Source organism: Elephas maximus, chromosome 10 (genome assembly GCF_024166365.1).
Source record: "Elephas maximus indicus isolate mEleMax1 chromosome 10, mEleMax1 primary haplotype, whole genome shotgun sequence".
In the NCBI taxonomy this organism is placed as follows: domain Eukaryota; kingdom Metazoa; phylum Chordata; class Mammalia; order Proboscidea; family Elephantidae; genus Elephas; species Elephas maximus.
Genome location: NC_064828.1, coordinates 42,139,665 through 42,166,852, shown reverse-complemented (window position 1 = coordinate 42,166,852; position 27,188 = coordinate 42,139,665). Strand labels below are relative to the sequence as shown.

Here is a 27,188-nt window from a genome sequence, read left to right as displayed (position 1 = left end):
TCTGTTATGTAGTGATATAGTCATCCTCCATTTTGTGATCTATTGTGGTCATCCTCCATTTTGTGATCTAATGTAATGATTCTCATTGTGCATTTAGTGTGGTAGGCTAAACTTTCAAACACAGTCTTGGTTAGGCTTAGGCTACCCTAATTTTTGCATAATGCCTATTTTTGTGTAACGACCTTGTCTTTGGACCCTAATCATATCAATAAGTGAGGAATGGGTGTATATGTATGTATATACACATATCAGATGTGTTTGGGAAACAAGTTTCTTTATAAACATTAGTTATGATAATGTGGATGGTGAATCTTCAAGAAGCTAGAGTGTCTGTTTTTTTAAACTTATTTCAAATCTTATTGTCATGGCACAAATGTATTGCTTTGGAAAATGTAAATTTAGTCTTTTTACTCAGGCCTAGGTCTAAGTCCAGGGGTTCATGAATGAGTGCGTCATCTGGGAATCTCATGAAGTGTCAGAGCTACATAGCATATCCTGGTTCAGGCACTGGATCCATGAAATGTGAAGGGATAGTGATGTGGGAGCCAGAAATACTTAAAATAATCTCTAGAAGTTTTTCTTGTCCAAAGGTAATGATTTTTAACTTTTGATAAAAATATTTTAGTTGATGTCATATGCTTCACTTTATTTAGTATATCTATTCTTTATCATTAATTCATTAAAATAATGAACAAACATGTAGCCTCATTAGGAAATACAGAAATCCTAAGTATTCTATAATGAGTTTTACTCAAAGTGAGACAATGAGTGTGATTTTTTTTCATTTATTTCCAAGGTACAAATCCATATACCTAATTACTGTTGTGTGAGTAATTTCAGAATACCTACCAAGTCTTCTAATAGCTATCACTGACTAGTAATCTGTCAAGGTATAATGCAAGATAATATGTTTCTACACAACAATGAGGCTCTCATTAATTACTGCCACCTGTAATTGGTTGATATGAACCTTTATTTTAAAACTTAGAAATTATATACAACAAAATAATTATTTAAAGTACCTCCAGGAAGTCTGTACACAGAAGTTGCTGTATTAGAGTTAATGATTAATAAGTCATTTCTTATTGCTTTTGTCTTTTTAATAGATGACATATTATTCAAATTGAAATAGAGGAAAAGTTTCTGCCAACAGTTAAGCATCACATTGAATCACATCTGCTTCCTAAAAAGATAAGCACGCAATTTATTAAGCAGCCTTCTTTAAGCAATATCTGATATAAAACATCAGTATATTTATATGCCAAGGAAGAGAATTTACAGTCTAGCTTTATTCCCAGGGGTTATGCAAGTTTAGATTACGCTCATGTTTCTATGTTTTATAGAATAATCAACACTAGAATCTCATAGCCAAAAATCTACCATTTCAGATTCAATTTAAACTTTACCTCCAAAAGATGCCAAGTGGACCTCTCTTTGATGAAATATATTACTTCTTAGATGTCTTTTCCTTTTTATTTTTCTTTGCTCTTATACAAATAGAAGGCAAGGTCTAAAGTTAAAATCTGAATTCAAATGATTCTTTAAACAATGGAATTGGGAATTTAGTGGAGAGTGACTGAAAAAGGAATCTAAGCTTAAGAAAGTCTACTGTTCAGATTCTAATCTGTCTGTGGGAAACCAAGAGTGGAACAAACTACAGTCTATGTTGGATATGAAAGGGCAATATAGTGGAGAGAGGAGGACTCACTAGAGTGTCTTTTGTGTTTCTAAATCTGGACCTTGGTGCTCCTGAAGTTGGTGGACACCTGGCGTGAGACATCCTTTTCCAAAGAAAGCATTGGGCTGTGGAGCAGGGAGTCATATGACTGCAGGTGATCACGTGAGAGAAGAGACTACAGAGGGAGCAAGGCAAGAGGTGTGATTGTTTGCTAGGGTTATATGCATCTGGACACCTTGGCTCTGTCCCAGAATATAGCAGAGTAAAATGGAAAATGCATGTATTACCGACCCTATAGTGGGCAGTTTGCTGTAGAATTTCATGGCTTGGGAGATGTACAATGAATGCTCTTATTTCAGTGTACAGTAGGTGCTCTTATTTCAACACCATGACAATCATATGATCTTCATTATTTTAGAAACTTGAATTTTTCAAGGATTTAAAAAATACATTTCACAAAAATAGGTATTATATGTTTATCATCACGAGTCATATCTTTTTGACTGAGCATTCAGAAATTGGATGAAGAACCTGTAATAAAAGTTGAGATAATTAAAGGAAAGTTATAATGAAAGGAGAGATAATAGAACCTTGTCTTTGACAGTGGCTCTTCGTTCTTGTATGACGGAGTGCCCTTCATTTTCCATCTAGCTTAGAAGGGAGAAGGAGCATTGGGTGGGGGAGAGAGGCAGAGAGGAGGCAGAAAAGGAGACAAGAACGGAGAAAAAAAAAGTCTGAGTTTATTTTTTGTGGTTTCTGTTTCCTAAGATTACATTCAGATACTAGGCACACCAGCTATGTGGTCACAGTGTGGAATTCTTTTCATGTGCCTCCTTTTGAGGATATGAGATCACCAAATTTAAGAGCCTTTGCCCAATTTGAATGAATTTCAGAAATATGCCTCCAAATAATATGGATATTTACTTTTTTCTTCTTTATTTAATGTTTACAACTCATGCTTTTGGTGGGCTTGGGCCATCTCATACAAAAAATTTTTAGCACCTGCAATGGTATGCACTTGATAATCTCACACAACGGTTATTTACTGTTTGTTGTTTTTTTAATTGACGTACTTACGTTTTCCTTGCCTGTAATTGTTGTTATGTGCTGTCTAGTGGGTTTCGACTCATAGTGACCCTACAGGACAGAGCAGAACTGCCCCATAGGCTTTCCGAGGAGTGGCTGGTGGATTTGAGCTGCGGACCTTTTGGTTAGCAGCCCAGCTCTTAACCATTATGCCACCAGGGCTCCTGCCTGTAATTAGAGTAATTTTTGTTGTTGTTGTTAATTGTGAGAGGGGTTAAAAAGCAGATGGTTCAGGGAATCGTTCCCTTGCCTAGGGAAAAGCTAATAATACAAGTTTGAGATTGCTGTCTTGTTCTTTGTCTTGCTTTTCTCACATGACATCCCCTGGTAGGATCCAGTTGAACTAAAGATCTGTTGCTTTTAGAATAATCTTGAATTACCTAACCTTTCCTGCTCTTTATCGCTGGATGCTGGAGCCACTCCCGCTATAACGTCTTTCCACAAAAGGAGCTGAGAGACATTTTTACCCACTTTTTAAGCATTCTTATTGAAATGGTCAATCACACTATATCCTTTTAGTCCCTGTACTCCGGTAACAACATTTAGGTTGTATTTTGGCCGAGTGATAGCACCTTTTCAATTTCTTTCTTCATTAAGCAGGACCAGGTTAGCAATACTTGTGGACAGGAAGAGCTCTTGGAAAATGACTTGGGAATTATCTTGAACGAGAAGTGCGCAGTATTCAGCTGCGTAATGTATTTGGTTATTGATTAGAATAATCCCGTTTCATTTCAGGACTTTGACTGAATCCTCACCTTTTAGCAAAAGTAAACTGGCAGATTATTTTCATTTCCTATTCGGGCCCGTCCCCCCTCCTCAGTTTTTTTCCACTTGACTGAGTCATGGAGTAATTTGTTTCTGGTATTGCTCGTTCCTCACCCCTTGTGATTGGCCTCAACTATGGAAAAGCACCCTTTGTTCTTTAGATTTCCCATTGGCAAGGTCACATTTCAGCTACTTATTAAAACATGTATTTATTCTACTCCGGAGCACATTATCTGGCCAGCCATGAATTTATAGTGAAATGTAACGGTAAATTGTGCTCTGTGGTCACAAATGCCAAATGATACACACGGCAGCACAGAGGTTTCCTGCATAGGGTAGAATTAAAGAGCTTAGGACCAGTGCCGGGATTGTTGGCCGTATTTTCATAGTGGCCAGTTTTGTTAGACTTGAACTTGGAGAGAGCTTGAAATCACTTATATCAGATGTTTGTGCTCACAACCACAAAGCTGCTGAGAAACACATAACTGATCTTGTAATAAGTTCCAGCTGAGTTTACAAGCCTCTGAGCCTTTCTGAAAGCCTGTTTAGTTTAATGAGGGTTTTTAGATTTCCAAGCTCACACACCTTCACATAAAAACAGATGATTATGACCAAATTAGGGAATGTTGTTCCCTGAGTGTTTTCCCCTAATATGTTCTCTTCTCGGTTGTCACACAGTGTTCCCTTACACTTTTCCCCTTCCAGGCATCATGTTTAAATATAATTTCTGAAAGTCGTATTGTATATAGTTTCTATTCAAGCAGAATGTTACATTATATAAAAGAAAAGATTTTTCTCTCTTAATAGCCAAAGGCAAATATGCATATAATTGTTCTGTCCAATAAAAAATGGTACAATTTGAAAAAATCGAACCCTTAGCTTCTGCTACCATGACAACTGTCCGAAAGGGCTAGGCCTCCATGTTCACTCCTGTGCGGTGGTATGCAGCATTCTTCAACCTGTTTCTAAATGACTTGCTGATACAGAGAGAAAAGCTATGTCTGTTAAACAGTAAGAAGGAGTGTGGGAGAGGGAATAACCACTCTTTCGTCATTTATATGTTGAACAGATAACTTCAATGAGCATTGATAACACTATATATTTAAAATATAGTCTTTTAAAATAATAGCTTGATATGTGTGACATGTTAGAATTAGCCTTCCTACTCTTAGTTTTTAAAAGGTTTTCTGAGGCCCTCTTGGAAGGAAATATGGTAAGAATTATGATGTGAGGTGTTTGAAGCTATAATTAAATGCCAAATCATTGATTACATTATTATGCCCATAGTTTTGCAGAGGCACAAACATCATGTGATACAGGACCATAGGGAAATGGACTATAGAGATGTCCTTGAAGAAGTCAAGAGATGTGAATGAGGCCAGGCCACACCAAAATTGTGATGTGAGGGCAGAATCCTTGTCTTCTAAACCTCTCTTCAGTTTTTCCATCTGACCCTTACACCACAAATGTACAACAACAAAGCATTAGTTAGAAGACTCTATAAAGTTTAGCTCTTCTTTGGGGAAACAATTTACAATTTTATCTCTCTTTCACAGCTATTATTTTCTTCCTCACCCCAACCCAAGCACTGAATCGCTTGAGTTTTCTCTCTCCTGTCTTGAATCAGAATCAGCTACCCATCCATGGTTTTGGAAAGGCCATGGAGCCCTGGTGGTGCAGTGGTTAAGAGCTCAGCTGCCTACCAAGAAGTCAGTAGTTCGAATCCACCAGCCACTTCTTGGAAATGGGGCAGTTATACTCTGTCCCATAGGGTTGCTATGAGCCAAAATTGACTCCAAGGCAACCGATTTGGTTTTTATAGTAAAAGGATCTGTGAATTAATTAATGCGCTATACTTCGACGAACATTTGTATTCTAATCAGGAATAATCCTTTAACAGGTAAAATTTAACCCAGTATTACTGGGGTCTGAGAGTTGAATGATAATTTTTTAATTATGTATTTTTATCCTGTGACTACTCATCTTAACAGAGCCCTGATGGTGCAGTGGTTAAGAGCTTGGTTGCTAACCAAAAAGTCAGGAGTTCAAATCCACCGGTGGCCCCTGGAAAACTCAGTAGAGCAGTTCTACTCTGTCCTATGGGGTTGATATGAGTCAGAGTCAACTTACAGCAACAGGTAAAAGAGAATTGAGAGGAGAGAGCAAAAAGTTTGAGAGGACTTCAAAGATACAGTATCCCTTTAGAAATTAATCTGCTCTGTCGATACCCCTGTAACTTACTTTTCATACAAATGCAGTTTTTTTGTTGTTAGGTGCCCTAAAATGTGTTCTGACTCATAGTCACCCTATGTACAACAGAAGGAAACACTACTTGGTCTTGCTCCATCCTTACAATCATTATTATGTTTGAACCGATTGTTGCAGCCACTGTGTCAATCCATCTGGAAGGTCTTCCTCTTTTTCACTGATCCTCTACCTTACCAGTCATGATGTCCTTCTCCAGAGACTGGTTCCCCCTGATAACATGTCCAAAGTATGTGAGATTAAGTCTTGCCATCCTTGGTTCTGAGGAGCAATCTGGCTGTACTTGTTACAAGACAGGCTTGTTTTTTCTTCTGGCAGTCCATGGTATATTCAGTACTCTTTGCCAACACCATAATTCAAAGGCATCAATTCTTCTTTCATCTTGCTTATTCATTGTTCAGCTTTTGCATGCATTGAGAATACCGTGGCTTGGGTCTGGTACACCTTAATCCTCATAGTGATATCTTTGCTTTTCAACACTTTAATGAAGTCTTTTGCAGCAGATTTACTTATTGCAATACATTGATTTCTAGACTGCTGCTTCCATGGGCGTTGATTGTGGATCCAAGTAAAATGAAATCCTTGACAACTTCAATCTTTTCTCAGTTTACTACAATGTTCCTTATTGGTTCATTTGTGAGGATTTTTGTTTTCTTTATGTTGAGGCGTAAACCATACTGAAGGCTGTAGTCTTTGACCTTCATCAGTTAAGTGCTTCAAGTCCTCTTCACTTTCAGCAAGAAAAGTTATGTTGTCTGCTTATCGCAGGTTGTTAATGAGTCTTCCTCTAATCCTGATGCCACATTGTTCTTCATCTAGTCCAGCTTCTCAGATTATTTGAGCATCATACAGATTGAATAAGTATGGTAAGAGGATACAACCCTGACACATAACTTTTTTGATTTTAAACTATGTAGTAGTAGCCCGTTGTTCTGTTTCAACGACTGCCTCTTAATCTATGCAAAGGTTCCTCATGTGCACAATTAAGTGTCCTGGAATTCTCATTCTTCTCAATGTTATCTGTAATTTGTTACAATCCATACAATCGAATGCCTTTGCATAGTCAATAAAACACAGGTAAACATCTTTCTGGTATTCTCTGCTTTCAGCCAAGATGCATAGGACATTGGCAGTGACATCCGTTTTTCTGTGTCCTCTTCTAAATCTGGCTTGAACTTCTGACAATTTCTTGTCAATGTACTACTGCAATTACTTTTGAATGATCTTCAGCAAAATTTTACTAGTGCGTGATATTGTTTGTTAATTCTGCATTCTGTTGTATTGCCTTTCTTTGGAATGGGCACAAATATGGAGCTGTTCCAGTCGGTTGGCCAGGTAGCTGTCCTTTAAATTTCTTGGTATGGATGAGTGAGCACCTGCAGTGCTGCATTAGTTTGTTGAAACATCTCAATTAGTATTCTGTCACTTCCTGTAACCTTGTTTTTCTACAAGGTTTTCAGTACAGATTGGACTTCTTCCATCAATACCATTGGTGTTTGATCATATACTACTTCCTGAAATGGTTGAATATTGACCAATTATTTTTGATAGTTACTCTGTGTATTCCTTCCATCTTTTTTTGGTGTTTCCTGCATTGGTCAATATATTGCCCACAGAATCCTTCAAAATTACAACTCGAGGTTTGAATTCTTTCTTTCTTGAGTTCTTTCAGCTTGAGAAACACTGAGCGTGTTCTTCCCTTCAGGTTTTCTAACTCCAGGTCTTTGCACATTTCATTATAATACTTTGGCTTCTTGAGTGGTCCTTTGAAATCTTCTGTTCAGCTCTTTTACTTCATCATTTCTTTCTTTTGCTTTAGCTACTCAACTTTCAATAACAAGTTTAAGATTCTCTTCTGACATCCATTTTGATCTTTTTTTTTTCTCTTTCCTATCTTTTTAATACCCTTTTCCTTTCTTTATGTCTGATGTTATTGACTTCATCCCACAAATCTTCTGGTCTTCAGTCATTAGTGTTTGTGATTTTCCTATGTGTTATGAATCATAATCTCTGCCTGTGGTTAAAGATTAGGGTGAGATGTAACACCCTCGCTTGGGTCACGTCCCTGATCCAATGTAAAGGGAGTTTCCCTGGGTTGTGGCCTGCACCACCTTGTATCTTATAAGGGTAAAAGAAAGGGAAGCAAGCAGAAAGTTGGGGACCTCATAACACCAAGAAAGCAGTGCCGGGAGCAGAGCACATCCTTTGGACCCAGGGTTCTTGTGCAGAGAATCTCCTGGTCCAGGAGAAGATTGATGACAAGAACCTTCCTCTAGAGCCAACAGAGGGAAAGCCTTCCCCTTGAGCTGATGCTCTGAATTTGGACTTATAACCTACTAGACTGTGAGAAAATAATTTTCTCTTTGTTAAAGCCATCCACATGTGATATTTCTGTTATAACCCCACTAGATGACTAAGACAAATGTGTTGCCATTCCTCTTGTATTTTTAATTGCCTACATTGTAGACTATAGGATTGTCAGATTCAAAATAGCTAATAACAGTCCATTTTAGCTTGCTGGTGCCTAGGATATTGATCTTTATGCCTTCCTTTTCATTTTTGAGAACTTCCAGTTTTCCTAGATTCTTACTTTATACATTCTGCGTTGCTGTTTACAGCTGTTTCTTCTCATTTTGAGTCGTGCCACATCAGCAAATGAAGATTCTGAAATCTTTACTCCATCCGTGTCATCAAAGTTAACTCTACTTTGCGTGGCTGCTCTTCCCCGGTAGTATTTTGAGTGCCTTAAAACCTGAGGGGCTCATCCTCCAGCACTATACCAGACAGTGTTTTGCTGCTATTCATAAGGTTTTCACTGGCCAATTTTTCCACAAGTAGACTGCCAAGCCCTTCTTCCTAGCCTGTCTTAGTCTGTAAGCTCCACTGAAAGCTGTCCACCATGGGTGTCCCTGTTGGTATTTGAATTACTGGTGGCATAGCTTCCAGCATCTCAGCAAGAAGCCAAACCACCACAGAATGACAAACTGGTAGACAAGTGATGGAAATGCAGTTTACATAGAAATAAGTAGTCAAAGTGTTGAGCAGAAGAGATTAGTATTCTATGTCTTAAAATCACATGCGATTTTTGCTCCCACCTGTAAGGAGTAACTGGTATGGGACATGCCCTCTTGCTGTAAACAAAGAAAATGATACAAAAGTTATAAAATGCCTATTTTCGACGTTGGCTAACTGCCAGTCAGGACTGTGATCCCTGAGAGAAGGGAAATAATGCGAGTACTACTACCTGAGATTTCTGCCTGGTAACAGAATCCAGACTCTGCAGTGTATGAAGAGAGAACCAAGCAGAGCCTAGAGGTCTGGCTTAGTGAAATAGAGACAAGAGTTCCAAGAGGGAGATACAATAGGAATTTGATGGGGGGAATACTGGAAAGATGGAACTTATGTAAAGAAAGGACTCCAGAAATCTACTTAGGGGTCCATTTGAGTACTGAATACAAATCTCAGTATGCATAGGGTGAAATTCCACAAGCAGGACCAAGAGCAGCTGTGGGAAAACTCTGAATGGAACACTTCCCAGAGCTCACTTAGGGCTGAGAGACATTTGACTTTCTACAAGCCAAGTAGGTGAGATTTTGCTGAACACTTGAGGCATTTGATAGAAATATTTGAAGAATTATGCTTTGTGTAAGAGTAGTAAAATTTTAGTAGGTAGGATAAATTATGCCTAGAGTAAAGAAAATGCTTGAGCTGTCCTAATAAAGCTTAAAAACAAGCCTTGAAAGGATAAAACTGATCTCCAAGTAACTTAACATCCTGCCAAAATATATATCAACATTCTTTAAAGGAGACCACAAAATCCAACTACTTACATTAATCCCTGATATTTGGCATCCAATAAAATATACTACACATATGAAGAAGCAGGAAAATGTGACCAGTAGCCAGGGTTAAAATTAGTTAATGGAAACAGATCAGAAATGTCAGAAGTGATGAACTTATCAGAAAACAGCTTTTAAAGATTTATATGAAAACATGAACTTAATGAGAAAAGAAATGGGAGATATATAAAAGAACCAAATGGAACTTTTAGGGCTTTAAAATATAATATCTAATATGAAAAAATCACTGGGTGAACTTAACCGGCAGTGAGAGAGTATGGTAGAAAAGATAGTTAAAGGCATAGCAATAGAAATTATCCAAACCAAACTTCATACAGAGAAAAAAAAGACTAAAAACCATGGAGCCCGAGTGAATCTGGGACAATATGAGGCAGTTTGATATAAAAGTAAGTAGAGTCCCAGGAGAGAAGGGGCAGAAAAGTATTTGAAATAAATGGCTAGAAGTTTTCCAAGTATCTTGAAATCGGTAAATCCATAGATGAGATGCTCAGTATACCTCAAGCAAGATAAACACCAGGAAAATCACATGTAGGCACATCACTATTAGTTTTTTTTAACCTGTTTTGTTCTCTTTTTAATTTTATTGTATTTTAGGTGAAACTTTAGAGAACAAATTTATTTTCCGTTAACAAATTGTACACAAAGGTATTTCGTGACGTTGGTTGCGATCCCCACACTGTGTCAGCACTCTCCCATTTCTGCCCTGGTTTTCCTCTTGTCTAGTTTTCCTACCCCTTCCTGCCTTCTCACCTTTCCTACCCCTTCCTGACTTCTTTCTTTTGGGCAAATGGTGCCCTTTATGGTCTTGTATGGAACACGTTCTTTTGTTTATTTTGTAGGCCTGTCTATTGCTTGTTGGGAAGGTGGTCTCTGGGAATGGCTGCAATGCCAAGTCAGTGCGGTGTCTTAGGTCTGTAGTCTTGGTTCCTCCAGTCTCTATCAGGCCAGTAACTCTGATCTTTTTTTATGAGTTTGGTTTTTAGTTCTACATTTTTCTCCCACTCTGCCTGGGATCCTCTATTGTGATCATGGTCAGAGCATTTAGTAGTGTTAGCTGGGCACCATCTAGTTCTTCTGGACTTGGGGGTCGTGTAGGCTGTGATGCATGTGGTCCTTTAGTCCATTGGATTAATTGCTCCCTTGAGTTTTTGGTTTTCTTCACTGTTCTTTACTCTGGACAGGAAGAGGCTGCTAGTTGTAACTTAGATGCCCTCTCTCAAGCTTTTAAGATAAGATCCTAGACGCTGCTTAACAAAGTAGGATGTAGAATATTGTTTTTATGCAGTATGTTATGCCAGTTGACCTAGATGTCCCCCAAGACTATGGTCCTTAGCCTTTAAGCCTAGTATCTTCATCCTGGGAGGTGTTTCATTGTGTGTAAGATATTTCCATGACTTCTATAATGGATTGAATTATGCCCCCCAAAACATGTGTCAGCTTGATTAGGCCATGTGTAGTTCTCCATTTTGTGATCTTCCTATGTGTTATAGATCATAATCTCTGCCTGTGGTTAAAAGGATTACTCAGGTCACCTCCCTGACCCAAAAGGGAGTTTCCCTGGGGTGTGGCTTGTGCCACCTTTTGTCTCTCAAGAGATAAGAAGAAAGGGAAGTGAGCAGAGAGTTGAGGACCTCATACCACCAAGAAAGAAGCACCAGGAACAGAGTGCATCCTTTAGACATGGGGTCGCTGTGCCTGAGAAGCTCCTTGACCAGGGGAAGATTGAGGACGAGGTACTTCCTCCAGAGCTGACAGAGGGAAAGCCTTCCCCTGGAAGCCGATGCCCTGAATTTGGACTTGTAACCTACTAGACTGTGAGAAAATAAATTTCTCTTTGTTAAAGCCATACACTTGTGGTATTGCTGTTATGGAAGCACCAGATGACTAAGACATCTTCCCCTTGTGTGCTGTATTGTCTATATTAGTATACATGTGACATCTACAAATATGTATGGAGAGATATCCACAATCTAATGTATATCTGTAGGTTAAGCGTGCTCCCTTACACCCTCCCACGCCTCTTTAGTTTACCTACCTACCTATGTATCCCTTCATAAATTATTAATACTGTTGTTGCAGGATTGTCTATGTTATAGTAATTGCCGCAGGTGCCCTTTGTTCTTGTGTTCCTTTCAGTGTCTTCCTTTGCTTTTGTCATGTTGTGCTGACTCCCCACATATAGTGTGTTGCCTTTCCCTTTAGCAGTATTACCATGTGTCCATCTATCTAGTAATGTACATTTTCCTACTCCTTCCTTCCCTGGTAACTATCAAAGAATTTGTGTGTGTGTGTGTGTTTTTAATAATAGTGGTCTCATACAATATTTGTCTTTTGGTGATTGACTTATTTCAGTCAGCTTCATGCCCTACAGATTCATCTATGTTGTGAGATGTTTCACATTCATCATTGTTCTTTATCATTGTGTAGTATTCCATTGTGTGTATGTACCACAGTTTATCCATTCATCTGTTGATGGTTACTTAGGGTTGTTTCCATCATTTTGCTATTGTGAATATACTGCAGTGAACATGGGCATGCATGTATCTATTTGTGTCGTGCCACTTAATTCTCTAGGGCATATACCTAAGAGTGGGATTGCTGGATCTTCTGGTATTTCTATTTCTAGCTTTTTAAAAAAGCATCATATCATTTTCCGTAATGGTTGTACCATTTTACATTCCCAACAGCAGTGTATAAGAGTTTCAGTCTCCCCACAACCTTGCCAGCATTTGTTTTCTGTGTTTTGTTTGTTTGTTTGTTTATTGAGATGGTATTTCACTGTAGTTTTAATTTGCATCTCTAATGATTCCTAGAGTTTCTTCATGTATTTGTTAGCTGCCTGATTATCTTCTTTGGTGAAGTGTCTGTTCATGTCCTTTGCCCATTTTTCAACTGGATTGTTTGTCGTTTTGTGGTTGAGGTGTTGAAATTTTCTACATAGTTAAAGTTCAACTGCTTGTCTGATATGTTGTAGCTGAAGTTTTTTTTTCCGGTCTATAGCCTCTCTTTTTACGCTTTTGGAGAAGTCATTTGATGAGCAGAGGTGTTTAATTTTTAGTTCCCACTCATCTAGTTTATCTTCTGCTATTTACACATTTTTAGCTATGATTGTTATACTGTTTGTGTCATGTATTAAGGCCCCTAAGATTATCCCTGTTTTTTCTTCCATGATCTTTATAGTTGTAGGTTTTATATTTAGCTCTTTGATCCATTTTGAGTTAGTTATGAATGGTGTAAGGTATGTCTCCTGTTTCATTTTTCTGCAGATAGATACCCAGTTTTGCCAGCACCATTTGTTAAAGAGACTGTCTCTTCCCCATTTAATGGACTTTGGCCCTTTGCCAAAGGTTAGCTGTCCATAGGTGGTGGATGGATTTATGTTTGGGTTTTCAGTTTTGTTCCATTGGTCTGTATGTCTGTTACTGTATCAATGCCAGGCTGTTCTTACTCCCATGGCTGTGTAGTAGATTCTGAGATCAGGAAGTGTGAGGCCTCCTAGTTTTTTCTTCTTTTTCAATAGTACTTTTCTTATCTGTGACCCCTTTCCCTTCCATATAAATTTTGTGACTAGTTTTTCCCTCTCATTAAAGAATGCTATTGGAATTTGCATCGGTATTGCATTATATCTACAGATCATAGTATTGTACATTTTCACAATGTTAAATCTTCCTATCTATAAGCATGGTGTGGTTTTCCGTTCATGTAGGTCTTTTTTGGTTTCTTGAAGTAGTGTTTTGTAGTTTTCCTTATATAGGTCTTTTATGTCCATGGATTTATTCGTAGATATTTTATTGGGGGGGGTGGCGCTATTGTAAATGATATTGATTTCCTGATTTCCTTTTAAAAGTTCTTTTTGTTAGAGTAGAGGAATCCAACAAATTTTTGTATGTTGATCTTGTATTCTGCTACTTTGCTGAATCCTTCTGTTAGTTCCAGCAGCTTTGCTGTGGAGTCATTTCGATTTTCTATGTATAGTGTCATATCATCTGTGAATAGAGATAGTTTTACTTCTTCCTTGCCAATTTGAATGCACTTTATTTCCTTTTCTTGCCTGATTGCTCAGCTAGGACTTCCGGTACAGTGTTGAATAGAAGTGGTAATAAAGAGCATCCTTGTCTAGGCCCCATTTTCTAGATGAATGTTTTCAGTCTCTCTTTGTTGAGAATAATGTTGGCTATTCGTTCTGTGTAAATGTCATTTATTATGTTGAGGAATTTCCCTTCTATTTGTATTTTGCTGAGAATTTTAATCAGGAATGGGTTTTGGACTTAATCAGTTACATTTCTGCATTGATTAAGATGATCATGGTGTTCTTTTGTTTTATTTAAGTGGTGGATTACATTGATTGATTTCATAATGTTGAACCATCCTTGCATACCTGATATGAATCCCACTTAATCTTGATGTATTATTTTTTTCATATGCTGTTAAGTTCTATTGGCTAGAATTTTGTTGAGAATTTTTGTGTCTATATTCATGAGGGATATTGGTGTGTACTTTTTTTTTTTTTTGGTAGTGTCTTTGCCTGGCTTTGGTATCAGGGTGATGCTGATGGAATGAGTTCGGGAGTATTCCTTCCTTTTCTGTGCTCTGAAATGGTTTTAGTAGCATTGGTGTGAGTTCTTCTTTGAATGTTAGAATTTTCCAGTAAATTTATCTAGGCCAGGGCTTTTTTCAGTTGGGAATTTTTTTTTTTTTACTTCATCAGTTTCTTCTTTTGTTCTGGGTCTGTTCAGACTTTCTACTTCAGTTTTTGTTAGATTAAGTAGGTAGTGTGTTTCTAGAAATTTGTCCATTTCCTTTAGGTTTTCAAATTTGTTGGTCTACAGTTTTTCATAATATTGTGTTATGATCCTTTTTATTTTGTTTGGTTCTGTTGTTATGTCACCCATCTCATTTCTTATTGGGGTAATTTATGTCTTCTCATGTTTTTCTTTTGTCAATTTGGCCAGTGGTTTGTTGATTTTATTGATCTTTTCAAAGAACTAATGTCTAGTGTTGTTGATTCTTTCTACTTTTCTGTTCCTATTTCATTTATTTCTGCTCCAATCTTTATTATTTCCTTTCTTCTGGTTACTGTGGGCTTCTTTTGCAGCTCTCTTCCTGTTTATACAAGTTATGGTATTAATGCTTTGATGTTTGACCTTTTTTCTCTTTTGTTGTTTGTATTTATAACTGTAAGTTGCCCTCTGAGTAGTGCTTTTGCTCTGTCTCAGAGGTTTTGATATGTTGTGTTTTAATTCTAGGAGCTTTTTTTGTTTAATCTTTGATTTCTTCAGTTACCCAGTGGCTTTTAAGCAAGGTGATATTCAATTTTCATGTATTTGATTTTTTTTCATTGCTCTTCCTGTTATTGATTTCCCCTTTTATAGTGTTTTGGTCAGAGAAAATGCTTTGTGTTGTTGTCAAATTTATTGTGGCTTGCTTTGTGACCTAAAATATGGTCTGTTCTAGAGAATGATCCACGTGTGGGGAGAAAGAATGTGTACTTTGATGCTCATCGGCAGAGCATTCTTGATACGTATATGAGGTCTCATTGGTTTATTGTGGTGTTTAGAATTTTATCTTTGTTGAGTTTCTTTCTAGTTGTTTCGTCCTTTTCCAAAATTCATGCATTAAAGTCACCTACTATTATTGTGCAACTGTCTATTTCTATTTTCAATACTCTTAGAGTTTGTTTTATGTATTTTGGAGCCTTGTCATTTGGTGCATATATATTTATTAAGGCTATGTCCTCTTGGAGGATTTACCCTTTACTCATTGTATAAAAGTCCTTCCTTGTCTTGGTAAATTGTAAATTTTGCCTTAAAGTCTGTTTTGTCAGAGGTTAATATTTCCACTCCTGCTTTTGTTGTTGTTGTTATTGTTTGTCTGATATATCTTTTTCCATCCTTTAAGTTTTAGTTCATTTGTATCTTTGTGTCTAAGGTTGTCTCTTGATGGGTCTTTTTTTTTTTTTTTTTTTTTTAAATAATCCATTCGGCCATTCTCTGTCTCTTTCCTGGTACATTTAATCCATTTACATTCAGTGTGATTATCAACAAATATGAGTTCACTGCTGTCTATTATTCTTTTTGTTGTTGTGTCGATGGTTTCTTTGTTCTGCTTAATTTCTTGTGCTGGGATTTTTTGTGGATTTTCTTTTTGCTTCTGTCGTTGTTGATTATGTATTTACGGAGTTTTTATGGTTTTTTTCTTTTGATAAGTAGGTTTGTTAATTTTCTTTGTAGTTACCCTAAAACTAACCTTTGTCTTCCTGAATTTAAAGCAGCCTTTTATTTCCTGATATTGCCTTGGCTTCCTCTCTATATGGAAGTTCTATAACTATACCATTTATTCCCCCTTTTTTGTTTTGCAGTTGTCATCATTTACAGAGTGACATATCTGGGTCCCTGTTTTCAGTCTTTCAGTGTTATTTTATTTTTTGGACTTCTTTATCTGGGTTGGTATCTAGCTGATGCTGTTGTGTGTCCTCATCTCAGGTTGTTGTCTATGTTGTCAGTTCTCTGTCTGTAGGACACTCTTTAATATTTCTTGCAAGTCTGGTCTGGTTTTTACAAATTCCCTTAACTTTATCTGGAAATGTGCTAATTTTACCATCATATTTGAGGGACATTTTTGCTGGGTATATAATTCTTGGTTGGTAATTTTTTTCTTTCAGGGTTGTATATATTTCAAACCATTCCCACCTTCTTGCCTGCATTATTTCTGCCAAAAAGTCAGAGCTTATTTGTACTGGTTCCCTTTGTAGGTGAGCTTTTATTTTTCCCTAACTCCTCTCAGGAGTGTTTTTTTGTCTTTGGCATTAGAGAGTTTTATTATAATGTGTCCTTGTGATTTTCTTTTGGGATCTATCTTGTATGGGTTTCGTTGTGCTTCTTGGATGAATATCTTTTCATCTTTCATATTAGGGAAGTTTCTGCCAGCAAATCTTCAAATATTCTTTCTGTGCTTTTTATCCTCTTCCTGTTCTGGGATTCCAATCACATGTAGATTATTCCTCTTGATAGTGTCCCACTTAACCCTTAGGTTTTCTTCACTCTTTTTTCTGATTGTTCCTCAAACAAGCTAATATCAAGGGATTTGTTCTCTATTTCATTGATTTGGTCTTCCATTGCTTCAGTTCTACTCTTGTGTCCTTACATTGAGTTGTCGCTTTCTGAAACTTTATTGTTAACCTTCCAGATTTAAGATTGCTGATTTTGTATGGTTTTTAATTGTCTTTATTTTGTCATTTTGTTCATGTGTTGTTTTCCTAAATTCTTCTAGTGTTTTGTCTGTGCCTTCCTTCATTTCGTGTATGTCTTCCTTTTGTTTTGCCTGTGTTTTCTTCGATCTCTTGGAGGTTCTATATATAAGTCTTTTGAATTCCTTATTCTGTAGTTCGATGATCTTTTCTTCTTCAGGGAGGTTTTCTGGTTCTTATTTTGGTCCTTTGTTGTCTCTGAGGCTTTAAAGTGTTATTATATTGTTTTTAGTAATTGTATATTTGTTTTCTGTATCCTAATTTTTTGTTTTGGTGTGTCCAACAGGCAGTGCTGGCATGCTACTCTGGTCAGCAGTCTGGCCACATTTGAGCACTCACCATCTGTCTTTGGGTGGGTGCGGTAGGAGCTAGATGGGTGAGCATGGGACTTTGTTCTCTGGTCTTGCTGGGCAGCTTGAGGACAGCCTGGGTGAGGGTTGGCTGCCACCTGTCATCATCCTGATGGCGTGGGAGTGAGGAGTGGTTCATATTGAGTATATTGGGCCACAGGTGTGGTGGGTATGTTGTGTGAATGACGGCATGGTCATTGCCACTCACCAGATGATGGGGAGGTGGATGGTTTGGAGGTGGGTGTTGAGTGTGTGCAGTTGTGCTGGCTCCACCTCATGTCAAGCAGAAGGAGGGGGGAAGTGGCGAGTGGGCGTGTGTGTAGTCATGCCATGGGTGCCTCTCACTGGGCCGGGGGAGGGGTGGGAGCAAAGAGTGGGTGCACTCATGCCTCCGGTGCCTCATACCAGGCAAGGGGAGGGGGAAGGGAGCAGTAGGCAGGCACGCTCACAGTCGTGATGCCCACGCCTCTTGCCAGGTGGAGGGGGCAGGGAGGAGCATCCAGTAAGCACACATGGGTTGAACTGCCTGCACCTCTCATTTGGTTGGGGGAAATGGGAGGGAGCAGCAGACGTGTACACAGACGTGCCATCGGTGCCTCTTATCGGGCAGATGAAGGGTGAGGAAACAGTGGGTGGGCACATGCACACTGCTATGCTGGTGCCTCTCACCAAAAGGGGGAAGGGGTGGGAGTGGCAGGTTGGTGTGAGCATGATCACGATGCCAGTGCCTCTAGCTGGGATGGGAGGACACGGGGAGCAGCAGGCAGTCATGCCTGGGCCTCTCACTGAATGGTTGGAGGGGAATGGGAGCAGCAGGTATATGTACACATGTGCCTCCGGCGCCTCTTGCCAGATGGGGGGAAGGAAGAGGGACTGGAGGGCAGACACACATACAGTTGTGTTTCTGCCACCTGTTGCCAGGCTGGGCTGGTTGCTACTGTAGAGTGGGTGCATGCATGGTCGCACATGGTCTCTGCCACTGCTTGAATGCTGAGGTGTGTGTGTAGGTGGCATTCGGGCACATGCACTGGAGGGTACCTACCACCACCATTTGTCTGGTGGGAAGAGGCGGGTAGTAGATGTTGCTGGGGTGGAGTGCTCGTGTTATGGACCCTGGTCAGTTGGTGTGTCCTGGGTATGGGGTCCCCTATCAGTTGCACACAGGAGGATGGGGGTAGGAGGTGTGTGCCCATATGGTTAGTGGATGTTTATGCCCAGACCTTTCATGTCTGCAGCAGCAAGCATTCCATACCTAGTCCCAACCAAATGTGAATTGGGGAGGGCCATCTAGGATCTGTTCAGGTGGGAGATGTCCTGCCACCACCCTGCACTTCCACCGTCTTGTGTGCCCCACTCACCCCCGAGATTGGGGACTACTGTTTTGGGCTGTCTGGTTCTGGATCTCAGCTCTCTCCCTGCTCTTGCTTCTCTCCCAATATGTCTGTATAGTGTTTGCCTCCATGTTTTCCTCTCCTAGGTTTACATCTAACTTTGTCTTAAGATGTCCATGTTGAGCTGGGACAGTTAGTAGAGCCCCTCCATTTCGTATTACTCCTCCCTTGCTGTGTTCATTCAAGTTTTCCTTCCAGTCAGTGTTCAATTCAGTTCTTTTTCCTTACTTTTTGATGTTCAGGGTTCCAGGATTGTTTTCTGGATTTGTTTCACTTAGTTTTCCAGGTCTTTGCTGTAAGGGGATGGTAAGGTGTGTCTAACCAATCCTCCATCTTGGCTCCGCCCCCTTCGTTATCATATTTTTAAAAGTAAGTCATGAAAATAAAAATTTTAAATAATCAGGAAAGAGAAACAAAGCATTGTTGTTGTTTGGCATCAAGTCGATTCTGACTCATAACATACAGGAGAAAAAAATAATCCAGATTTGTCCTCAGAAACAAGGCAGCAGACAATAGTATGAAATTTTAAAGTGCTAAAAATATTATTAATATAGAATTCTGTATACAGCAAAAATATCTTTCAAAAGTGAGAGTGAAATAAAGATTTTCCCAGGCAAAATCTAAGCAAATTTGTTGACATCAAACTTACACTATAAGAAATATAAGGGAAAGTTCTTTTGACTGAAGAAAATGGTAATATATAGCTATTTGGTTCTACACAAAGCAGTGAAGAGTGGCAGAAATAGTAACCTTTTGAGTATATGTAAAAGACCCTTTATTATTTTAAAATTTATTTGAAAAGCTATTGATTGTTTAAAGCAAAAATATTAGCATTGTATTTGGTGTTTCTAACACCATCCATGTGTGTGGATGTAAAATACATAGTCCAAAGGAATGAATGATGGAATAGAAATGCACAGGTGTAAGATCCTTGTGTTCCATGTGAAAGTGTATCAAATAATTAAGCAAGGAGATATGGTTAATAAGCCAAGAGAAGTAAAAGGAAGGACCAAGAAATACTTAACGTCACAGAGGAAAAGAAAAAACAAAACAAAAAGGAGCAAGGAAGAGATGGGATCAACAGAAAAAAGATTATAAGATGGTAGCCTTAATTGCCATTTATACTAAATGTAGATAATATAAATACCCCAATCAAATATTTGTTGTGTACAAGAAACTAAATTGAAATATATAGAATCAGAGAGATTTAAGGTATCTGGAAAATCTTTGAATATTTGGACATTACATGTACTCTTCTGAATAGGCCATGTGTCAAAGAGGAAATCAGAAGATATTTTCAATGAATGAAAATAAAAAGGCAGAATATCAAATTTGTGGAATGCTTTTAAAGAAGTTCTTAAAGGGATATTTATTGCATTAAGTGCTCATATTAAAAAGGAAGAAAAATAAATAAATGTAAATTAAAAAATCTAGGCTTCCACTTTAAGATCAAATTAAATCAAAACCAAGTAAAAGGAAGGACGTAACAAAGATAAGAGAAGAAACTTATGAAATTGAAAGCAGGAAATAATAGAGGAAGTCTATGAAAGCCAAAGCTGATTCATTGAAAAAGAAAAGTTAAAATTGATAAACGCCTAAACAGACTTACCAAGACAAAAAGAAGACAATATTACAAATACCAAAAATTAATAAGGCTATATCCTGATAGAACCCACAGACATTAAAAGGATAGTAAGAGAATAATATGACAACTTTTATGCCCATACATTTAACAACTTGGATGATGTGGACAGCTTCTTTGAAAACATAAACTTCCAAAACTTGCTGAAGAAGAAATGGAAAATCTAAATAGTCCTATATCTATTAAGGAAATTGAATATGTAGTTGCAGACCTTCCAAAAGAGAAAAACCCAGGCCTAGATGGCTGCATTAGAGAATTTGATAAAAATTTTAAGGAGGAAATAGTACTATTTCTACATAAACCTTTCCAGAGTAAGTCTTTCCCCAACTAGTTGTATAAGGCCAACATTACTCTTACATCAAATCCAGGCAGACATTACAAGGGAGAAAAACAAAAATAAAAACAGAATGATTTAGTTTCCTAGTGCTGCCATAGCCAATTACCACAATCTTGGTGGCTTAAAACAGAAATTTATTCTGTCACGGTTCTGGAGGCGAAAAGTCCAAAATGAAAGTGTCAGCACAGCCCTGATCTGTCTGAAGACTCTAGGGAAGAATCTCTTCTTGCCTGTCTCCTAGCCTGTGGTAGAGTGCATCAGTCCTTACTCATCCTTGTTATGTAGCTGCATCACTGTAATCTCTGCCTCTGTCTTCACGTGGACTTCTCTATTCTTCTGTATCTGCATATATCCAAATCTGTCTCTCTGTATAAGGACATCGATCATTGGATTTAGGGCCCACCCTAAAAAAAAAAACTTTTTTTTCTTTCTAATCCCGTATAACCTCATCTTAACTTGATATCATCTGCAAAGACTCTATCTCCAAATAAGATACCAACATATCTTCAGGGGGGTGGGGTGGGGATCTCACAATTCAACCTACTGTATCCTTCATGCACATATTCTCAACAAGATACTAGCAAATCAAATCCAGCATTAATATATAAAAATACATCAAGAACAAGTGAGATTTATTTCAGGAATGCAAAGTTGATTTAGCATCTGAAAATCAGTGTAATTCACCATATTAACAGACTGAACAAGAAAAAAGCCTTTGGCAAAGTTCGCCATCCACTCGTGATAACAATTCTCAGGGATAAAAGAGAACTTCCTCAGCCTGATAAAGGGTAACTATAAAAGACCTGCAGCTAACATCGTGCTTTATGCTGAAAGAGAATGCCAACCCCCTAAGGTCAGAAATGGGGCTAGGATGTTTATTCTCAGCACTCATATCCAACATAGAAATATGAAATACTAGGGATAAATTTAACAAGTATGTACAAAACCTATACATCGAAAACTACAAAACATTGTTGAAAGAAATTGAGAAGGACCTAATACATAGGGAGATATGCCTTGTTTGTAACAAAGTAGAAATCTGTATTTTTTAAACATAATTCTTTCCAAATTGATGTATAGATTCAGTGCAGTCTCATTCAAGTCACAATAGTTTTATTTTGTAGAAATTGACAAACCGATGCTAAAATGTATATGGAAATTCAGAGGAGTTGGAATTGACTTGACTGCAGTGGGTTTGGTTTTTGGTTTATGATATCCAAAACAATCTTGAAAAGGAACAAAGTTAGAAAGATTACACTACCTGAGTTCAAGGCTTAGTATAAAGCTACAATTATAAGTACAGTGTGGTATTGGCTAAAGATAGACATTGATCAATGGAACAGAGTAGGTAGTCTAAGAGCAGACCCACCCATATATGATCAGTAGATTTTCAGCAAAGATACCAACATAATTCAATGGAGAGAGGATGGTCTTTTCAGTAAGTAGTGCTGAAACAATTGAACATCCATATGCAGAAAAATGGAACTTGATGTTTATGTCATACCATATCCAAATATTCTAAAATGGTACAACCTTTTTGAAAAGTAGTTTGGCAATTTCTTACAGAGTTAAACAGACAGCTGTCATATGACCCAGCAACTCTAGGTATTTACAAAAACCAAAAGTATACGTGCATAGAAACACTTGTACACAAATGTTTATAATACCTTTATTTGTAATAGTCACAAGCTAGAAAAAAATATGTTCACTGGTGGGTGAATGAGTAATGAATTATGGTAATTGCTAATTATGTGTAATGATGTAATTAGTAAGAAGGAATAAAAAGAGATGGTTCTCAAATGCAATATATATGAATGAATATCAAAAACATTACAGTGAGCAAACGAACCCAGCCAGAAAAAGAGCATGTAATACATACTGTATGATTTCATTTATATGAAATTCCATGACTGCAAAACTAATCTGTGATGACAGATAGTGCACCTGTACTTGGATTAGGATTGTGGGGTGGCATCAGCTACAAAGGAATACAGTGTGACTTTTGGGGCTGATAAAAGTGTTCTGTGGCTCCGTTTTGATTTTGGATGGACAGGTGTTGATGTTTCTCAAACTCATGTACTTACACACTTAAAATGGAGTAATTTTATTGTATATACATCCTGCTTGAATGAGTTTATTTATTTATTTATTTATTTATATATAACTTTTATTAAGCTTCAAGTGAACGTTTACAAATCCAATCAGTCTGTCACATATAAGTTTACATACATCTCACTCCCTACTCCCACTTGCTCTCCCCCTCTTGAGTCAGCCCTTTCAGTCTCTCCTTCCTTGACAATTTTGCCGGCTTCCCTCTCTCTCTATCCTCCCATCCCCCCTCCAGACAAGAGTTGCCAACACAATCTCAAGTGTCCACCTGATATAATTAGTTCACTCTTCATCAGCATCTCTTTCCCCCCCGCTGACCAGTCCCTTTAATTTCTGATGAGTTGTCTTCGGGGATGGTTCCTGTCCTGTGCCAACAGAAGGTCTGGGGACCATGGCCGCCGGGATTCCTCTAGTCTCAGTCAGACCATTAAGTTTGGTCTTTTTATGAGAATTTGGGCTCTGTATCCCACTGATCTCCTGCTCCCTCAGGGGTCCTCTGCTGTGCTCCCTGTCAGGGCAGTCATCGATTGTGGCCGGGCACCAACTAGTTCTTCTGGTCTCAGGATGATGTAGGTCTCTGGTTCATGTGGCCCTTTCCATCTCTTGGGCTCTTAGTTGTCCTGTGGCCTTGGTGTTCTTCATTTTCCTTTGATCCAGGTGGGTTGAGACCAACTGAGGCATCTTAGATGGCCGCTTGTTAGCATTTAAGACCCCAGACACCACATTTCAAAGTGGGATGCAGAATGATTTCATAATAGAATTATTTTGCCAATTGACTTAGAAGTCCCCGCAAACCATGTTCCCCAGACCCCCGCGCTTGCTCCGCTGACCTTTGAAGCATTCATTTTATCCCGGAAACTTCTTTGCTTTTGGTCCAGTCCAATTGAGCTGACCTTCCATGTATTGAGTGTTGTCTTTCCCTTCACCTAAAGCAGTTCTTATCTACTGATTAATCACTAAAAAACCCTCTCCCACCCTCCCTCCCTCCCCCCCTCGTAACCACAAAAGTATGTGTTCTTCTCAGTTTATACTATTTCTCAAGATCTTATAATAGTGGTCTTATACAATATTTGTCCTTTTGCCTCTGACTCATTTCGCTCAGCATAATGCCTTCCAGGTTCCTCCATGTTATGAAATGTTTCACAGATTTGTCACTGTTCTTTATCGATGTGTAGTATTCCATTGTGTGAATATACCACAATTTATTTACCCATTCATCCGTTGATGGACACCTTGATTGCTTCCAACTTTTTGCTATTGTAAACAGAGCTGCAATAAACATGGGTGTGCATATATCTGTTTGTATGAAGGCTCTTGTATCTCTAGGGTATATTCCCAGGAGTGGGATTTCTGAGTTGTATGGTAGTTCTATTTCTAACTGTTTAAGATAACGCCAGATAGATTTCCAAAGTGGTTGTACCATTTTACATTCCCACCAGCAGTGTATGAGAGTTCCAATCTCTCCGCAGCCTCTCCAACATTTATTATTTTGTGTTTTTTGGATTAATGCCAGCCTTGCTGGTGGGAGATGGAATCTCATCGTAGTTTTAATTTGCATTTCTCTAATGGCTAATGATCGAGAGCATTTTCTCATGTATCTGTTGGCTGCCTGAATATCTTCTTTAGTGAAATGTGTGTTCATATCCTTTGCCCACTTCTTGATTGGGTTGTTTGTCTTTTTGTGGTTGAGTTTTGACAGAATCATGTAGATTTTAGAGATCAGACGCTGGTCTGAGATGTCATAGCTGAAAATTCTTTCCCAATCTGTAGGTGGTCTTTTTACTCTTTTGGTGAAGTCTTTAGATGAGCATAGGTGTTTGATTTTTAGGAGCTCCCAGTTATCGGGTTTCTCTTCATCATTTTTGGTAATGTTTTGTATTCTGTTTATGCCTTGTATTAGGGCTCCTAGGGTTGTCCCAATTTTTTCTTCCATGATCTTTATCGTTTTAGTCTTTATGTTTAGGTCTTTGATCCACTTGGAGTTAGTTTTTGTGCATGGTGTGAGGTATGGGTCCTGTTTCATTTTTTTGCAAATGGATATCCAGGTATGCCAGCACCATTTGTTAAAAAGGCTATCTTTTCCCCAATTAATTGACACTGGTCCTTTGTCAAATATCAGCTGCTCATACGTGGATGGATCTATGTCTGGGTTCTCAATTCTGTTCCATTGGTCTATGTGCCTGTTGTTGTACCAGTGCCAGGCTGTTTTGACTACTGTGGCTGTATAATAGGTTCTGAAGTCAGGTAAAGTGAGGCCTCCCACTTTCTTCTTCTTTTTCAGTAGTGCTTTGCTTATCCGGGGCTTCTTTCCCTTCCATATGAAATTGGTGATTTGTTTCTCTATCCCCTTAAAATATGACAATGGAATTTGGATCGGAAGTGCGTTAAATGTATAGATGGCTTTTGGTAGAATAGACATTTTTACTATGTTAAGTCTTCCTATCCATGAGCAAGGTATGTTTTTCCACTTAAGTATGTCCTTTTGAATTTCTTGTAGTAGAGCTTTGTAGTTTTCTTTGTATAGGTCTTTTACATCCTTGGTAAGATTTATTCCTAAGTATCTTATCTTCTTGGGGGCTACTGTGAATGGTATTGATTTGGTTATTTCCTCTTCGGTGTTCTTTTTGTTGATGTAGAGGAATCCAAGTGATTTTTGTATGTTTATTTTATAACCTGAGACTCTGCCAAACTCTTCTATTAGTTTCAGTAGTTTTCTGGAGGATTCCTTAGAGTTTTCTGTGTATATAATCATGTCATCTGCAAATAGTGATAACTTTACTTCTTCCTTGCCAATCCGGATACCTTTTATTTCTTTGTCTAGCCTAATTGCCCTGGCTAAGACTTCCAACACGATGTTGAATAAGAGCGGTGATAAAGGGCATCCTTGTCTGGTTCCCGTTCTCAAGGGAAATGCTTTCAGGTTCTCTCCATTTAGAGTGATATTGGCTGTTGGCTTTGCATAGATGCCCTTTATTATGTTGAGGAATTTTCCTTCAATTCCTGTTTTGGTAAGAGTTTTTATCATGAATGGGTGTTGGACTTTGTCAAATGCCTTTTCTGCATCAATTGATAAGATCATGTGGTTTTTGTCTTTTGTTTTATTTATGTGATGGATTACATTAATGGTTTTCCTGATATTAAACCAGCCTTGCATACCTGGTATAAATCCCACTTGATCAGGGTGAATTATTTTTTTGATGTGTTGTTGGATTCTATTGGCTAGAATTTTGTTGAGGATTTTTGCATCAATGTTCATGAGGGATATAGGTCTATAATTTTCTTTTTTTGTAATGTCTTTACCTGGTTTTGGTATCAGGGAGATGGTGGCTTCATAGAATGAGTTGGGTAGTATTCCGTCATTTTCTATGCTTTGGATTACCTTTAGTAGTAGTGGTGTTAACTCTTCTCTGAAAGTTTGGTAGAACTCTGCAGTGAAGCCGTCCGGGCCAGGGCTTTTTTTTGTTGGGAGTTTTTTGATTACCGTTTCAATCTCTTTTTTTGTTATGGGTCTATTTAGTTGTTCTACTTCTGAATGTGTTAGTTTAGGTAGGTAGTGTTTTTCCAGGAATTCATCCATTTCTTCTAGGTTTTCAAATTTGTTAGAGTACAATTTTTCATAATAATCTGAAATGATTCTTTTAATTTCATTTGGTTCTGTTGTGATGTGGTCCTTCTCGTTTCTTATTCGGGTTATTTGTTTCCTTTCCTGTATTTCTTTAGTCAGTCTAGCCAATGGTTTATCAATTTTGTTAATTTTTTCAAAGAACCAGCTTTTGGCTTTGTTAATCCTTTCGATTGTTTTTCTGTTCTCTAATTCATTTAGTTCAGCTCTAATTTTTATTATTTGTTTTCTTCTGGTGCCTGATGGATTCTTTTGTTGCTCAGTTTCTATTTGTTCAAGTTGTAGGGACAGTTCTCTGATTTTGGCTCTTTCTTCTTTTTGGATGTGTGCATTTATTGATATAAATTGGCCTCTGAGCACTGCTTTTGCTGTGTCCCAGAGGTTTTGATAGGAAGTATTTTCATTCTCGTTGCTTTCTATGAATTTCCTTATTCCCTCCTTGATGTCTTCTATAACCCAGTCTTTTTTCAGGAGGGTATTGTTCATTTTCCAAGTATTTGATTTCTTTTCCCTAGTTTTTCTGTTATTGATCTCTAGTTTTATTGCCTTGTGGTCTGAGAAGATGCTTTGTAATATTTCGATGTTTTGGACTCTGCAAAGGTTTGTTTTATGACCTAATATGTGGTCTATTCTAGAGAATGTTCCATGTGCGCTAGAAAAAAAAGTATACTTTGCAGCAGTTGGGTGGAGAGTTCTGTATAAGTCAATGAGGTCAAGTTGGTTGATTGTTGTAATTAGATCTTCCGTGTCTCTATTGAGCTTCTTACTGGATGTCCTGTCCTTCTCCGAAAGTGGTGTGTTGAAGTCTCCTACTATAATTGTGGAGGTATCTATCTC

The 27,188-nt window shown here is 38.1% G+C and overlaps 2 protein-coding genes across 6 annotated transcripts in view; both read left to right on the top strand.

Annotated features, from left to right (window-relative positions):
- The window catches only part of PRKD1 (protein kinase D1), a 400,955-nt gene that overhangs the window by 190,972 nt on the left and 182,795 nt on the right, over positions 1-27,188 (top strand). Inside the window, exon 1 of one of the 4 annotated variants that reach the window (XM_049898957.1) lies at positions 17,750-17,867. The exons of the other annotated variants lie outside the window; for them this stretch is intronic. The gene's annotated coding sequence lies outside the window, so the exon portion shown is untranslated. Of the gene's footprint in view, positions 1-17,749; positions 17,868-27,188 lie in introns of those variants that run through there. 4 annotated transcript variants of the gene reach the window in all.
- The window catches only part of LOC126084369 (uncharacterized), a 410,348-nt gene that overhangs the window by 365,469 nt on the left and 17,691 nt on the right, over positions 1-27,188 (top strand). The gene's annotated exons all lie outside the window — the stretch shown is intronic.